The sequence below is a fragment of the Lynx rufus genome, unplaced genomic scaffold (genome assembly GCF_022079265.1).
Source record: "Lynx rufus isolate CCGP_SWC_20201006 ecotype Redwood Valley unplaced genomic scaffold, mLynRuf1.p SCAF_2, whole genome shotgun sequence".
In the NCBI taxonomy this organism is placed as follows: domain Eukaryota; kingdom Metazoa; phylum Chordata; class Mammalia; order Carnivora; family Felidae; genus Lynx; species Lynx rufus.
In genome coordinates this window covers 210,792,232-210,797,284 of record NW_025814834.1, presented here as the reverse complement: position 1 = coordinate 210,797,284, position 5,053 = coordinate 210,792,232, and positions in this window count along the sequence as shown.

Below are 5,053 nucleotides of genomic sequence, written 5' to 3'. Positions count from 1 at the left end.
GCCGCCTCCTCGCCCCCGGCCCGGTCCTCCGCGCCCGGCTCCCGCACGCCCGCACGCCCGCCTCGCCGACTGCTCGCTCCCGCGGCCCGCGCGCAACTTCTCGCCTCCAGCCCCAGTCCTTAATGGAAGTTGGGTGAGAACCGGCTCCTGTTCATTCATGCCCCGCGTGACGTCACCGAAGCCACGCCCTCAGGAATGTCTTTAAAGGGGCCGGGCTGGCACCGGGGAAGAAGGGAGGGGAGTCCCAAGGGGTTTGGGGAGGACCTTGGGGCCCTCTGGCCTCCCTGAAGCCCTCCCCCCCCCTCCTCCCACCCAGGCCCTCCCAAGTTGCAGAGCCGGGCCGGGATCCTCGGCCCAGACCCCAGACGTGGGGACGGCTGGCCCTAAAGCACGCGCATTCTCACTCTTTGCCCTTCCGATGGGGCACAAATGGGCTAGCGGGGCCAAGAAGCAGTTGCCTCCTCAGGAGCATGCCTCTGAGGGGAGCTCGGAAGTCGACCTGGATGCCCCTCTTCCTGGGACCTCTCGAAGGAGGTCGAGGAGAGCATCTCTGCTCAGGGGCCTTTAAGAATACCCTAATGTAAGAGCCACCACCTCCAGGCACGAGTCAGACATGCATTATCTCGTGTAACTCTCATCTGGGAGGTAGGTATCATTAACCCCATTTTACAGAAGAGGACACTGAGGCTCCAAGAGCTTTACACACATGCCCAAAGGTCTCACAGCTCCAAGGCAGTAGAGCCAGGATTTGAATCTCCGTAGTCCCTCCCCATGTAGGGGACAGGCAGGCAAGAGGCTGCTCTGTGGAGCGCCCCATCCCCCAACCCTGGCGTGGCTGAATCAGTTGGTCTGTTTCAACACTTTGGAGGGCACCTGCCTCCCACCTGCCCCTTCAGGGAACCCAGAGGCTCCTCAGATGTGAGCTCATCTCCGCTTCTGACTAAAGCGGCTGGCCTTAGTGAAACAAACGGGACATGTCCTCTGACCCGCCTGCCGGGCCACCCACGGCTGCCTCTTGCCCAATCGCCATTTGGCCAGTTGGGGAGGAGCACCGGTAGCGGGCATGATTCCCTGAGGGGCTCCAGACCCCTCTGCCCACCTCCTTCTCTTTGACCCCACTCTAGACTCTCTTTGACTCCCCTGGACCTGTCTGCCCAAAGGCCATGCTGGGCTACTCAGGTACCCGGGTCCTCCCTGCCAGATGTGGACATCTTGGCCTCTCGGCCTTGGTGCCTGCCCTTGGGAAGCGGGTCCAGACACCTCCTCTGGAGAAGGAGGAGGGTTAATTACAGGTGTTGGAGTAGCGTAATTAAAGCCTTTGACCAAGATGATAGGAGGAGAGTCTTGGTGTTCTGAGAGTCTGTGAGCGTGCAAGCGTGCATGAGAGTATGTGCGTGCGTGCGGATGTGTGGATGTGCATGAGTGCGTGCACGTGGCTGTGTCAGGGTGTGCACGAGTGCGTGTGGACGTGCTGGGGGGGTGTGAGCATGGGTGTGAGCAAGCACAGGCGGATGTAAGAGGAGGCGTGTGAGTGTGTGAGAGTGTGCTGTCCTTGGCAAGGGTTGAGAACACCGGCCATGGAGTCAGCCCAGGGGTTTCTGGAGATTTCCTTTCTCCGAGCCTCAGTCTGCTCCTCGGGAAGATGTACGAACCTCCTTCAGAGGGTTATTGAGATCGAGTAAGGACGTGGGTGTAAACCACATAGATGGTGGGTACAGAACACGCTTGTGAAATCCCAGCTGTTGCTACGGGTCTATGCAGTGCGGCCAGAGGAAGCAGTGTGTGTGCTGGGCGGGGCCTGTGGGGCCTCCATGGCTCATGGAGAGAAAGTGTGTGTGTGTGCGCGTGTGTGTGCAGTAAACGTAGGGAGAAGCCTTTCGCGTGTTGCGTTGGCAGCTCTGGGCTGTGGTGAATGTAAGACCCTCCCTGTACAGGTATGCCACGTGCCGTGCAGGCTCCGTATGTTGGATGCGACACTAGAAGGTACGCTCCGAGAGTGCGGGGACATTTGTCTTTATACCTGACCCATAGCGGGGGTTCAGCAAACCTCTGCCCGTGAATGGACTGATGAGCGAACGAAGGCATTGGTAGGTTGTGTGGTGCCTGGAAGTCTCTTTACGTCGTGTGGGCGGGTCCTTTGTGTGGCATGTGTAGGTTTCCCCGCGTGGCCCCACGAGGGTGGCCCCACGTGTCAGGGGTGAGGGCTGTGGGCTGCGTGCCTGGAGGTATGGGCCCAGCTGGTGACTGAGAGTGCAGGGACAGGTGTCGCTCCCACAGAGGCCTGTGGGAAGGGGTGGTGAGGGCGCTGGGAGGAGGGTGGGGGTGGGAGAAGCTTCTTGGTTTTTAGTCACTCACCTGGCGACACGCCCTTCCCGGAGTCCTTCCCGCTCAGCGTGACTGGATGCTGAGAAGGAAAAGTCCTTTGGTGAGTCTTACAAAGGTCTTACAAAGCTGCGCTGAAAAGTGGTATTTACTGTGACATAATAAGCCCTAATGGAGATAGAATTACCCCATAAAGGCCCCAAAAAGCCCGCGGGGCCTGAGTGCTACTGCAGCAGGCAAGGCTTCGGGTACAGGCAGGTTGAGCCTGAGTGTGTCTGTGGGTGGCTGCGCGGGCCTCACCTGCCATCCCCACCTCAAGCCCACCAGCCTGCTCAGGTGTCCACCTTTGCTAGGACTTGGCTGTAGGCCGGGGACAAGCTGACGACGAGAAAGAGAAACACGAGACAATAGCTTCACCCACCCCACCTTTGATCTGTGCCTGAGAGCAGCAGGAGAAAAAAATCATTGTAGCCCACGCTTCTTCTCAAGTGCTTAGGGACTCCTGGGTGGCTTGAGCTCCTGACTCTTGGTTTCAACTCAGATCATGATCCCAGGGTCGTGGGATCGAGTCCTGCATCGGTCTCTCCACTGACAGCACGAAGGCTGCTTGGGATTCTCTCTCTCTCTCCTTCTGCCCCTCTCCCCTGCTTGCGTGTGCATGCTCTCTCTCTCTCTCTCTCTCTCTCTCTGTCTCTCAAAAGTAAACATTTTTAAAACATAAAAAATATTTAAAAAATTTTTTAATAAAATGCTTAAGTGCCAGGCCCAGTTCTAGGTACTTGACCTACACTGACCCCCTTAGTTTTCGTTATAGCCCCACAAGGTAGGCACTGTTACTATCCCCATTTTGCAGAGGAACAAACTTTAGAAGTTGGAGCTGGCATTCTAGCCCAGGCAGTCTGGATGCACACACCCTCACAGGTACCTCCCTCAGCCCCTGCTTCTGGAAGCACTAAACTCCACGGAACCCCCAGAGCTGTTCCCTGGCCTGGAGTGATGTACCTGCTCTCTGCTGCAGGCGTCTCCAAGGCCCGTCTGATGACTGACGGCCTTCTCTTCAGCCCCTGGTGCCCCCATACCCAGTCACCCCCCCCGCCCCGGACCCTGGCCTCAGCCAGTTGAACCCTCTGTTGTCTTTCTCAGACTCAGAACCATCTCCCCAACCAGACTGTAAGCATCTCCCCAACCAGACTGTAAGCTCTCCAAGGCAAGGAAGGAGCCTGCTGCCCTTTGCCCTCCTGGAACCAGCTAGAACAGTGCTCTGCACCAGGAATCACTCAATAGATGCTCACATGTGATGATGACATTCACTTTTTTTTTTTTAATATCTTATTTTTAACTGATCTCTACACCCAAGGTGGGGCTTGAACTCACAACCCTGAGATCAAGAGTCGCATGCTCCACCGACTGAGCCAGCCGGGTGCCCCGATGGTGACATTCTAAATCAGTTCCCTCCATTCGTTTTGATTCATATTTCTTGAGGGCCTACTGTGTGCCAAGCCACCTGCACCTAGGAGAACTCATTAATCCTCCCAGCAGCCCTGGAAGGAAAAGGTAATATCGTGGCCAGTTTTGCAGGTGAAGATTGAGGCTCAGAGAGAACTGACTTGTCTAAAGTGACACAGCTAGGACACGGCAGAGGTAGAACGAAAAAATTAAATGTGTCCATCTCGCCGCAGAGCCCAGTCTCCCTGCTCTTTCCTGAATACACCATGTGTTTTCAAGCCTGCGTGCCTTTGTCCAAGCTGTACCCCTACCCCCACCCCACCCGCTGTGTTCCTGGTGCTCTTTCTACCTCCAGGATCCCTACTCCTTCTTTAACACTTACTTTGGAGCAACTCAGGAGAAGGAACACTGGAGCCCCAAGTGTAGGGGAGTGCCTGGTCTACAGGCACTGAGACAGATTTGGGCAAATAACCGAATGGCTGGAGGGTCCAGCAGACCTGGATTCTGCCGCTTAACCGACCGCCTGGCCTTAGCCAAGCCTTATACCCTCAGCTGCCTTCTCTGTAAAATGGGCACACTAATAATGGCTTCCTCTCTCTGGTACTGTTGCGGGATTAGTTGAGAATACATCTGTAAAGCTCTTAGCACAGTATCTGGCACACAGTGGGCGTGCACCGAATCTTAGCTGTTACCTTCCCAATCAAAAGTTACTTCTGAAAAGCCGCTGGGCTCCCCCAGGCCAAATTGTTTCACCCTGAAACAAACCTCAGCTCTCACACTGTTATAATTACTTCCTCACCTGCCCTCCCCTTCAGGCAGGGAGCTCCTTGAGGGACAGAGGCCAGTTTATTCCACCTTGTCATGCCCAGTGGAGCCCGGGATGTTGCACACACATCGCCCACCCCCCCGAAATAACACACTCCCCGACTGCAGCCACAGGTGGACTCCACGTTCAGCTTTTCAGGTGAGGTTTTTGGGGTGAACTTGCCTGAGCAGAAGTGTTGCTGAGCTCCCCTCCCCCGATGAGGCGGGTTGAGGTTGGAAGAGGGGTACTTAAATTTGGAGTGGAGGCCGACAGCGTGGGAGGAAGCTCCCCCCCACCCTCCACATAATTGCGGGGCTTCCCCCACTCCCAGAGCTGGGTTAGAGGCTGTGCCGCTTCCTTTGGGGCTTGCTCAAGCTTCCTGGGACCCTTTGAAGTGGGTTCCTGGCAAATCCTCCCCAGGGCCCGGATACGGGGAGGAGCTTCGGGGTGGGGCGGGGCCTCAGCCTAGAGGCGGCCAGC